Raw genomic sequence first — 11346 nt, forward strand, 5'->3', positions numbered from 1 at the left:
GGAAGGGGGGGTGTTTGCTATTCTACACAAGCTAGTGATGGAGAAGCCAACTGCAGCTCTGTGAACGACCCCCCAGAACCTCCAGGGCCCGCAGGACCCTCAGGACTGCCCTGGGTTGTGGGAAGATCTATCCCCCGATGACACCCAGGAAATGGGTGTCTGGGGTACCAGCAGCCGTGTGGCGTTCTCAATACCAGGAATTCCACCTCTTAGCCTTCATAGAGCCATGGGGCCAACATTGAGGCTCCACGAAGGCAAGTCCCTGACACAGGGCTGCCCTGTGTGTTCTGCCCCTTTCCTCTGAACCACAGTGGTCAAGGTCATGTCAGCACAGCAGGGTCAGCGCCTTCTCTCCCTCCTCTCCAGGTTTCAGTGGACGGGGATGATGGTCAGGCAAGGAATGGTGCTTCCTGAAAGGTCCCCCGGAAGCTCACAGCTCCCGAAGAGCAGGGACACTCTCTGGGTCACCCCCTAACCCACTCTTGCCACAAGCACCTGCTGCAAGAACAGTGGGGTCCAGGATGAAAGGAGAGCTTGCCATAAAATAAAACCAGCGTGCAGCACTGAACCTGGGAATTAATAACAAAGCTTTTTATTTTATTTTATTTTATTATGTTATGTTTATCACCATACATCACATCATTAGTTTTTGATGTAGTGTTCCATGAATCATTGTTTGCATGTAACACCCAGTGCTCCATGCAGAACGTGCCCTCTTTAATACCCATCACCAGGCTAACCCATGCCCCCACCCCCACCCCTCTAGAACCCTCAGTTTGTTTCTCAGAGTCCATAGTCTCCCATGGTTCTTCTCCCCCTCCGATTCGCCCCCCTTCATTTTTCCCTTCCTGCTATCTTCTTCTTTTTTTTTTTTTAACATATAATGTATTATTAATAACATAGCTTTTTTTAAAGAGCTTAACCCTGACCCATCGGTGAATGCAGTTGGCGCTCAGGCTCAGTGGGCGTAAGCCTGAGGGGGATGCACACCAGGGGACGTGGCGCATGAGATGTCCTCCCATCAGAAGTTTCTGTAGGAACTCTGCGTCCACGGGGCCTGTTTCCACCCGACCGTGTCCATGTGGGACAAGACAAGCTGCCACCTCAATTCCTACAATCCTCTACTGCTTTGGGCCAGGTGGACCCAAGTCTCCCAGGACCAGTTCATGATCGACGCAGCAACAAGAGAAATGCTCAATTCAATAGGAATTGCTGGTAATATCCTGACATGATCAAACACCCCGCAGTCCCACTGCCAAGCTCAGTCTAACGAGAGCATCTGCTGAGACAGGTGTGTCCTGGCGCCAGCCGCAGGTCAGACAGGAGAGAACCACAGAAGCACAGGAAGGACCCTCCGTCTGCAGCGACCAGACAGGATCCCAGAAACCCCAACAGAATCGAGGACGAGGCTAAAGTCACCAACACTGAAGCTAAAGCCAAAATGCACAAAAGCAAACAAATTAAATAGTTCAGTAAAGTATCAGGATATAGAATTAAAATAATAAATAGCCGTCACAGATACAACTGAATAGAAAAGATAGTGGATACGAAATCATCATTTAAATTGCAATAAAAAGAGAAAAAAATACATACAAATAAACTTAACAGAACTCTGAGCTTATAGGAGAAAAACTTTTAAATGTCTCTCAAACAATAAAGTTAGACTTACCCAAATAGAGAGGCACCCTTGTTCTTGGGCAGGACTATTCAAAATGATAAAGATGCCCGTTTCCTCAGGTTAACATATAAATGTCTGGGATACTAGTAAAAATGCTAATTAGTTTTTTTTTCCTGAAACCCAACAAGTAGATTCTAGACTTCATATGGAAACAAATGCAAAAGATCTGAAAAAAAAAAAATCAAAAGCAGAGCAATGAAGGGAGACTTATTAGGTATTAAAAATATGATAAAGCCTCTGTGATTAAAACAGTATTAATACTGGGGCATAAATGAACAGACCAGTAGAAGAAAATAGAAATCCATAAATAAACCCAATTACATGAGCAAATGGCGCATGTATTAAAGGCAGCATCTCCCAAATCCCTGGGGAAAATATAGGTGTTTTTCGTGGTGTGAGGGACCTGAGACCCCCCCTTGGGGAATTGGCCTGTTCCTCCAGGACGATCGGTGGTAAAAATGGATACACGGAGTGTGAGGAGAAAGCGAGGGTGAACTCCTTTTTAACCTGGAGGTGAGAGAAGCTTTTCTACTCGGGAACTCAAAATTTAGAGGCAACAAAATATAAGATTGGTAAATGCACTGGCAGACTTTTTACTGTGTAAAATCACTACAAATGAATTCAAGATAAATAGCAAAGGGCAAGAAAACATTCACAACTTTACTCGTAATGGAGAATAACAGTAAAACCAGATGCCGGCCCCATTTGTCACCCCTCAGAGAGAGATGGCGGCTGGAGCCCAGAGTGTGGCCTCCCGGTGGGGGGGCACTCACACTGTGGGCGAGGGACGCACCTGCAGGGCCAATGTCCTCCCACAGGAGCGGCACCTACACGAGGCTGGGACTATGGGAGGCGTCGCGGAGGCGACGGCCACGCGCAGGGCCCGCGGCGCGTAATGGCAGACAGTGACGAGGACCCTCTCTCCACTCATACCGGGGACGACCCGCTTTCCTTCTAAGTGGGAAAAACAAAGTGCAGAGGAGTGTGCATGGTATGCAATTGCTTACTCGTACAGACAGAACCGCGGGAAGCCTCTGGTGCGTGGAGTGTGTGGAGATAGGACGGAGCGAGGGGCTGAAGTGGGGCTTCTCTGGCTAATCTGTGTTAGGGTTTTAACTTTGAACCATGTAAATATTGAACATATGCAGAAAAAGGTAATTAAGAGCAATGAGGGGAGGGGCGCCTGGGCAGCTCTGTTGGTTGAGTGTCTGACTCTTGATCTCAGCTCAGGTCTTGATCTCAGGGTTGTGAGTTCGAAGCCCGCATTGGGCTCCACTTAAAAAAAAGAGAATGAGGGGAAAAAAGCAAGCCATAAAATTGGATTCGAAGGGAACTACACGGACCCCAGTGTTTATCAATTTCATGACAAAAGTCACACAAAAATGTAACACAAATACCTGTTAAATTGCATGCTCTGTTTGCCCTTAGCGGGACACAGTCTGGGAATAGTGGCAACAGTCTTGGGTTTTAATGAGGTTTTTTTTTTTAATTTATTCATTTGAGACACAGAAATACAGAGAGAGAGAGTGCATGAACGGGGAGAGGCAGAGGCAGAGGGAGAAGCAGGCTCCCCGCTGAGGCGGGAGCCGGATGTGGGGCTCGATCCCAGGACCCCGGGATCATGACCTGAGCCGAAGGCAGACGCTTAACTGACTGAGCCACCCAGGCGCCCCTTTAATTAGGTTTATTGTTGAAGAGCCCGTGGTGTTACGTGGTGAGTGTGATCGTGTGAGACCTGGGAATGGCGGCGCTCACTGGGGGGAAGGGAGACAAAGCGCAGACGGTGGAGGCATGGGATGAACCTGCCCTTGAAACAGGGATCAGTGTGAACCATGATTTTAAAGACATAGTTTTAAATTAAAAATATACACATAAATTTCCATAACTAGCTAATGTAATTGCATGTGTGTCTGTATAATCTCCTCTATCTGCACAATAAAAGGGATCAGGGTTCCTGACTCCCAGCCCTGCAGAGGCCGGGGTGAAGCCGGGACACCTCATTACTCCCGAAAAGCCATGAGCACATGGCGAGAGGACACAGATGCCCACGCTGAGAGCCTCCTGCTGTTAAAATCTGGGATAATCTGAGCATCCCAAGGAATCCTGGTGACGGTGGGTTGTAACACACCAAAACATCTTTACAAATGACCGTTTTAGAGAAAAGAGGCAGAAAAGGACACTCTCAAGACTTTGGCACCTGTCCACTTGGTGAAGGGTCGACAGCGCTCGAGGCAGGGTGTGGGGACCAGGGGAGCACGTCCCCCGCTGAGCACCCGGCATGCAGAGTAAGGGGTGAGCTGACTGCAGGACCAGCAAAGGGCAGTGAGGTCGTGCGTGTCCCGCGAGGAGGTGGCGACAGGAGGCCTGTGGCATCTGGGCGGAGATGCAGGAGGAGAGGTGACTCGCTGGGAGGCAGGCTGCCCACCCCCGTGCCGGCGCTGGGTTTCCACGGACCCGAGGCCACGAGAAACAGAACGGAGGGATGTCTGGGTTTTAAAATGTCCAGAGTGACCTGGCTACCAAAACTAGTGAATAAAACTTGGTTGGCTCTTGGGCGAGAGAAAGTTATTTAAAGATATTTTGTAAATAAGCACAACTTGAGTGCGGATGATTAGCTGATGATCGAGTTACTGATGGAGGATCTTAGGCAGACGGCGGGGTCTTGGCTGGGTGGGCGAGAGCCCTTGTTCCTCAGGGAGACACGCTGGAGTGTTTAGCGGTAAAATGTCTTAAATTCACCTTCAAAGAGCTCCGGGGAAAATGTGTGCTTAGAGCTGCGTGTGTATGTGTGTGTATGTATATGCGCCTATGGGGAGAGAACACACGTATGACTGTTCAAAACGAACGGATCTGATAGGCCGTTCGTTTGTCCAGTGTTTGTTTCACAAATGTTTACTGTTTTGTGGCTTTAAAGTTTTCAGCATAGAAGCTGGGTAACAAAGAACGGTGATATATACAGAAATTATCCACGTTCCTCGGTCACTGATGTTAAGAGGTGAGTCCGAGCTGGTTCTGTTTGGAAAGGAAGGAACCCATCCGACAGCAGGTGGCTGAGGCCACAGCTGGACGGGCCTGGAGCCGCCCTGGGCTCTGCGGGACCTGGAGGCTCTGGGCACATGGCCGAGGGCTGCATCCTCCGCTGGTCGAGGCAGCGCCGCGTGGCCCCGTCGCTCCTGCCTGCCACCCTGCCGTCCGCTTCCCCTCTGTCCCCGGCCGCGGTTTGTCTTCAGCGCCCAGCAGGAGGTTCTTCAGAAACATTCGCCTCCCAAGCCACATCCCTCGGAAAAATATGCTTGCAATATTGTTCAGCGCGGATCTACACGCTCTTGATCCCATTTATACAACAGCTACACAATGTTCCATGTTTATGTGCTCATTACAAGAAATTTTATGGCAAAATAACATTAATATTTCAAAGGGACATTATGCATTTAATAATTTCTGTGCCCCAAACGATCTCACACTTGCATTTTCCAGCGTGTGTAGGTGTGTCGAAGCAGGATGCACGGGGGCTGTTGTGGAATGGACACACAGTGCCACGCCAGCGCCCACCGTCCGGTCTTGTCCCCCAGTCCTGGACAGATGGCCCAGATGGCCTGATCTTGTAGGAGAGCTCCCAGGGGTGGTGTTCCGGGGAAGCGCGGCCTCAGAGCCCCACGGAGCAGGGGCCCTGGCTATGGCCTCGGCCTCCAGCAACTCTCATGGAAGGGGAAGGAAGTCCCTGCATGTGTCCCTGAAAGACAAAAGGGACCCCTGTGGCCCCCGAGGACTGGCACCCAGTCGGTCTGTACCAAGGGAGGAGGGGCCCAGAGACAGAGATTCTACTGGAACCAGGCTGGTCCCCTGCTTTCACTGGGGCCTGAGGCAGCCTCAGAGGCCATGTCTGTCCATGCATGGGACCCCTGTCTCCAGGCCACTCCCTCTGGCTTTACTCCATTCTCAAGGCAGTTCCAGCCCCTTCTTCCAGAATTCCGGCCGGCTGCTGTCCTGACGGGGAGACGACTCTGAGCACTTCACAGGGAGTGAGTGTTGGCGTTACTGCGGATCACAGAGGCTCCTCCCGGCCGGGGCTGGGTGCCCACCCCCGACAACAGGAGACTCAGCCCTGACCACAGCGCTGGCCCACGCGGGCCCCGGGGCGACCCTGGGAGGCGGCCTCCGCTCACGTCAGGTGCCCGAGGCGCAGGGGGCAGCCCTGTGGGCTCTGAAGGGCCGGGACGTTACAGGGGCCCCGGACGCGGAATAATCTACCCCACAATCCACTGGAGACGGAGCTCGTGGGGCCGGGGACTTCAGACTCCACTCCTTCCCTGCGTTCCTAACTCTGGGCTGGCCGAGAGAGCTCTCAATGCATTTCTCTTGCAGAAGAAAAAAATCTTTCAATTAATCAATATTTTGTATGATGACTCTGCTGAGGCTATCAATAAGCGTTTCTGAAGATGTGAATTTTGTCCTAATTTCGTTATTGGACTTTCATCATAAATTTATATTTTGAGTAGCTGATTCTAAAATCAGGAAAACAACAGGAAGGCAGGCTGCCCTTGAGCAGCGCGGGCCAGGGCCCCACCCATATCCAAGGGCACACCTGTGGACCGGCCGCACCTGCACCTGCTGAATCTTGTCTTCCCAGGGCACCAGGTGGTGGCTTCACACCACACTCCACCTCGATGGCGAGCAGTCTACACCGCACAAGAGATCTGCATGAAGGAAAGGTGAACCAGCCCATGCCTGAGGACCCGGCCTGCCCAGCGTGGTGGGTTTGTGCCTAGCTGCAGAGGACACCAGCGTGGAGCAACGTGAGCTGGGGACAGCGACCACGAGCATCGCTTTGCTGAAAGCTGGTTAGCACTGTGACTTCACTGAGCGAAGGTGAAGTCTGGGCTTCCGCACCCAGGGCACGACGCTGGTCCGCAGAAGAGCTCCCAGGTCCTGCGGCTGCTTGCGACCAGCGCAACAGGCTGAGGCAGCAGGACCCTCCCCCTTTATGTCAGGCCCCCCGAGGGTGGGCTTCTCCACCCTGAGACTCCGGCAGGCACCAGGTGCCGGGGCCACGGCCCGGGTCATGCCCCAGAGTGTGACCGTGGCCCCTCGCATGAGCTCAGGGACACCCCTCTGTTAGCGCTGACCCTAGAATCCAACGGGTGGGGGTCTGAGGTACGGGACTGCTCGAGGAGGGGAGCACCCAAGGGACCCAGCTTCGGAGTCTGGTGGCTCCTGATGGAGGTGTGGGCGTCTAGGGGTCATTATTCTTGGTCCACTCTTCCATGTGTTTGAAAAACTCCGTGTGAAGACCCCGATTCATCCCGGGCCAGCATCCCACCTCCCCATCTGAGTTCACTGAAGCGTTGTTCAGAGCAGCAGAGGATAGAGGTCCCTGCGCCCTGGTGTCCCCGCCCCTTGCAACCCTCCATCCTGTCTGGCTCCTGCATGAAGCCCCCCAGGGGTGGGCAGAGCCTGCCGGAAATGCACGGTCTCTGGACGGCCCCATCAATCACAGGGCTGGCCGGCAGCATCCCCTCGTCCCCTTACTGCTCTGTTTGGCGCCAGGACGGCTGGGAAGCTGATCCTTTCATGCAATTTGCAAAAGGCTTCATCAAGACCTGGGGCTGTCGAGGGTGGGGACCTCATCCGCTCCCCCAGCGGTACTGCTCAGAGCCCCACAGACACACGCCACAGTGCGGCACCCACGAGGACCTTGGGATCTCGGCCACCTGTAGAGCTCCAGGCGCAGCTGGCCCGGCTGTGCCCCAGTCCTGCCTGGGACAGTCACCCTGCCTCGCTGGGCCTCCTCTGCAGACCAGGGTAGGGACTAAATCAAAACAAAATCAAACTAAATGAGGGGACAGTGAGGGAGAGGTGGGGCAGCCTCCTCGGGGGGCCCAGAGCTAGGTTGCCATCCAGGGCTCTGAGTTTTGGGGCCCGGCGTGGACAGAGGTGGTGTTGACAGTGCACACCCGCTCCCAGGCCTGGGGGAGCTCAGGATGGGGCCCCTGCTATGTGGCTGGGACCGTAGATGGCCGGTCCCAGCTGGCTGTGGGGTCAGGCACTGAGGTTTCTGCTGAGCCCCTGTGACACGGGGAGGCCGATGTTGGGGACACGTGTGAGTCAGGCTCAGCCAACGCAGGCAGTGCCCCTGGAAGAGACAGGAGGTTGACCCCACAGCCTTGAAGGCTGGGCAGCAGGGAAGGGAAGCTGGTCAATGGGGCAAGAAGATCCCCGGCACAGGCCGTCTCTGCACCTCCAAGCCCCCGACATGGACAACAAGTGAACGCAGGGCATGGAGAAGCTGAAGGAAGGAGCCCGTGTGAGCTGCCGGAGTCCACAAGGTAAGCCAGCAGGTACATGACCCCCAAGCTGCCGGGGGCCTGTGTGGGCACCTCCTTCGCTGAGGGGACCCCAGGAAAGCTCTTCCAGCTCAGCCATTGGCACAGTCACCCACATCACTGGCTTTGACCTTGGCGGAGAATTCTGGAATTCAGAGCAGGAGGGTTAGGAAAAAGGGAATCCAAACCCACACCCACCGATGGATGGGAAATCGGAGGCCCGACAGGCTAGGCCAAGATGAGCCCTCCCAGGAGAATGGGGTGCTGCTGGCCTGTCTGCTGGGGTGCACGGGGGTGAATAGGCCAAGCACACCGCTCTGCCCACAGCCACCAACCCCTCCCATGATTCGCGACCTTTAAGGAGCCCACCCTGTCACCAGCCTGCTTTCTCAGCCTGTGGCCGAAAGGGACTTTTAAATCCTAAATTATTTTCATGTAAATTTGTCATTAGACGTAAGCTAAACACAATGATGTTGGAAAGGAACACATCGCTAAGAGGCTGATTTTTTTTTTCCTGAAGGTATTTTCATTATTTGATAAGGATTTAAATGGATTTTAACTACCTCCCCAGATAGTTCTTTTTAAATGTTTTAATTTTAAGACCTTCCTGGCTTAATACATTATATGGTGCATAATCAGGTTATATATTCTCTATCCTATCTCAGCCTGAATAATAGGAAAATGGGATTATAATAATACCTCTGCAGGGGCAATTAAATGCAGCAAAGCTGGAGCTGGCCGGGGGGACTCTCTGTCCCCCTGCACTTGCCATCTCCCTGCCTCCCCTATCCCCACCCTTACCTCCACGGGCCCAGGGCACCGGCCACGCCCGGGGCAGGCCAGACACAAGAGTCCTTTCCCAGGGACAAGGGCCTCAGGAGTGAACAAACGCTTTCCTGCTGTGCAGGTGGCCTGGCCCGAGCCCGTTCTGTCCAGCCATCCGCATTCGTTGCTCCTCCTGCCTGCAGGTTCCCACAGGATGGGAGCTGCCGTTTTGCAGCGGTGAGCTTCTGAGAATTTCGATGGCTAGCCCAAGCTCGCCTGCTGAGCACCGGACTCTGACTCCACAGGCTCTATTTAAACAATGCTGACCATCCGTCAGCCCTGGAGGGAAACCGAGGTCAGGCGTGTGCTCGATCTGCAGCTCTGAGCAGGTGACTCCTCCTGCCTGAGCCTCAACAGGCATCAGAACAGGATGCCCCGAGGGTCCGGTGGGTGCTGGAGGAGACACAGAGGGTAGGTAGAGTACTTAGCTCAGAGCCTCTGGTGATATCCCCTGCCGTCCGTACTTCTAGGGGTACTGTTGAGCAGTGGCTAGACACTGGGTCTTCGAGGCAGCCTACCAGCGCCTCTGTCCCAGGCCAAGTGCTCACTGCCTCTCTTTGACTCAGTTTGTTCATCTGTAAAATGGGGGCAATGGTCTTGCCTCTCCCGTGGGTCCATGTGAGGATTACATGAGTTGGGGCCTTGAAGCAAAATGCCCGGCAAGAGTCCGCAGCGAAGACATCGAAGCTACATTGATGCTTGAGCGTCCTCCCACCCCCAAGCTCGATGCGCCGGGCCAGCCCGGTTAACTTCCCACTGCTGCCCGAGCACCACCGTGAGCTCCTGAGCAGGCAGGGGCTCTGTCTGCCCCACTTCTTCCCCCGGGACACAACCTGGTCCGGGCTCAGTATTTGTCGTTCCACATGGCCACGTGTGACCTACTTGTTCTGCCGTCCATGGGTGGAGACAAGGGGTGGTAGTGGGGTCTTCAGGCAGCCCGTGACCCCACCTGGACAAGGGACTCCCAAGCCAGGAGCCCAGGGTTTGCTATCCTGACCTCACGGGAGAGCCCCTCGGCCACCAGGGTTCAGGCAGCTGAGGAAGAGTGAGTTTAATGAATCAGCAGGAGCAACAATTTACTGCAAGCAGCCCGCGCCTCAGGCTGCCAAGTGGGGGCAGAGCGCGTTGGTCCTGCGTCCAAGTCACTGGGCCATGTCGGTGCATTCATAGCAGAATCGCTGGGGCCTTTATGGGCCATTTCCATTTCTAAAATATGGCATAAGTTGCAAAGTGATAATGCATGTGGCAAGAAATATTTATTATGTGTAGGACTGTGATAAATATTTCTTTTATGTCCTAAATAAAACCCCCAAATCCGGAGTGTTTTGTGGCCCTCTTTTATGTCTTCCCATTATGGCCCTGGTCCTGTGATTTAGCCAAAATTTAGTGGCGGCGAACGTGAGCTATGTGGTGTTCTCTCTGACCCTGGCAGTCGTCAGCACTCAGTGCCCAGAGCCGGCTCTGCCGCTTTTGTCTGGAAGGAAGCCCGCTCAGATGGGAAAGGGTCGGACACCATGCAGAGGAGCGGCTTCTCCAAACCCAGGGCACTGGCCACGCCGGGGGACACGCGGCACTCTGCGCTGAGAACCCAGCACAGCAGTACGCCCTTTTCCTGTCGTGGAAGGCAGTATGTTAAACTGTAGCGAATAAAGCCAGAGGCAGGTGAGGGCCGTAGGTTTGCAAACCCATTTAGATCTAGAGAGCATTTCGATTCTGCTAGTCTGAGCTACAACAAGGGGGCTGTGGATCCGGCACTGGTATTAAGTGTGGGTGTGGGGAGGTCAAGGAAGTCCCGAGGGCAGTAGAAGTGGTTCGTTCCTGGACACATCTTGCCAGCAGGTGATTTACTGAAAGAAGCACGTGGGACGCCCACCTTTGGAGACCCGTGGACGGAATCAGAGGCCTGAAATGGAGACACCCGTCTCGGATGGACGTCCCCACGGACGGCAACGCCACGCTCTCTCTGAACGAATGAGGAAGTCATCTGTCCTCTCCTGGGAACGGCCACCCTGTAATTCTGTCCACTCGAGGTAGAGGTCACCTTCCAAATGATGGTCCACATAAGGCCAAGACCAGGTCCCACATCCAGGGAAGGGCACATGGAAAATCAGAAATTTGGATGTTCCCCAGCGTTTTGCAGAGACACTCATGGTCCTGCGGCCTCCGAGGGCAGGACTGTCTGTGCAGGGGTGAGTGGGTGACAGAAGGTGGGGACGGAGGGGGACTGTTTGGGGCCATGCTGTTCAGCAAGCACACGTGTGCACACGCACGTGCACTCACAGCAACACACGCATGTCCACAGGCACGCCCGTTGGTGCCGGCCTCGGTCGGGGCAGGAGGGAGCTGCTGTCCCCGGTGGGCTCATCTCCATGTTGCCGAGGCTATCTGTCTGTTGCGAACTCCCCCATCGGGCACTGGGCACCCGGAGGGCTCCGACCCAGCCCCCGTCTCAATAGCCCTCAAATGCCAGGGGGACGTTGCTCTTGAGAATTCAGCCTAACTCGACCGAAGTGAAAACAC

This window comes from Mirounga leonina, unplaced genomic scaffold (genome assembly GCF_011800145.1).
Source record: "Mirounga leonina isolate KUSES-001 unplaced genomic scaffold, KU_Mleo_1.0 Mir_114, whole genome shotgun sequence".
NCBI lineage: Eukaryota > Metazoa > Chordata > Mammalia > Carnivora > Phocidae > Mirounga > Mirounga leonina.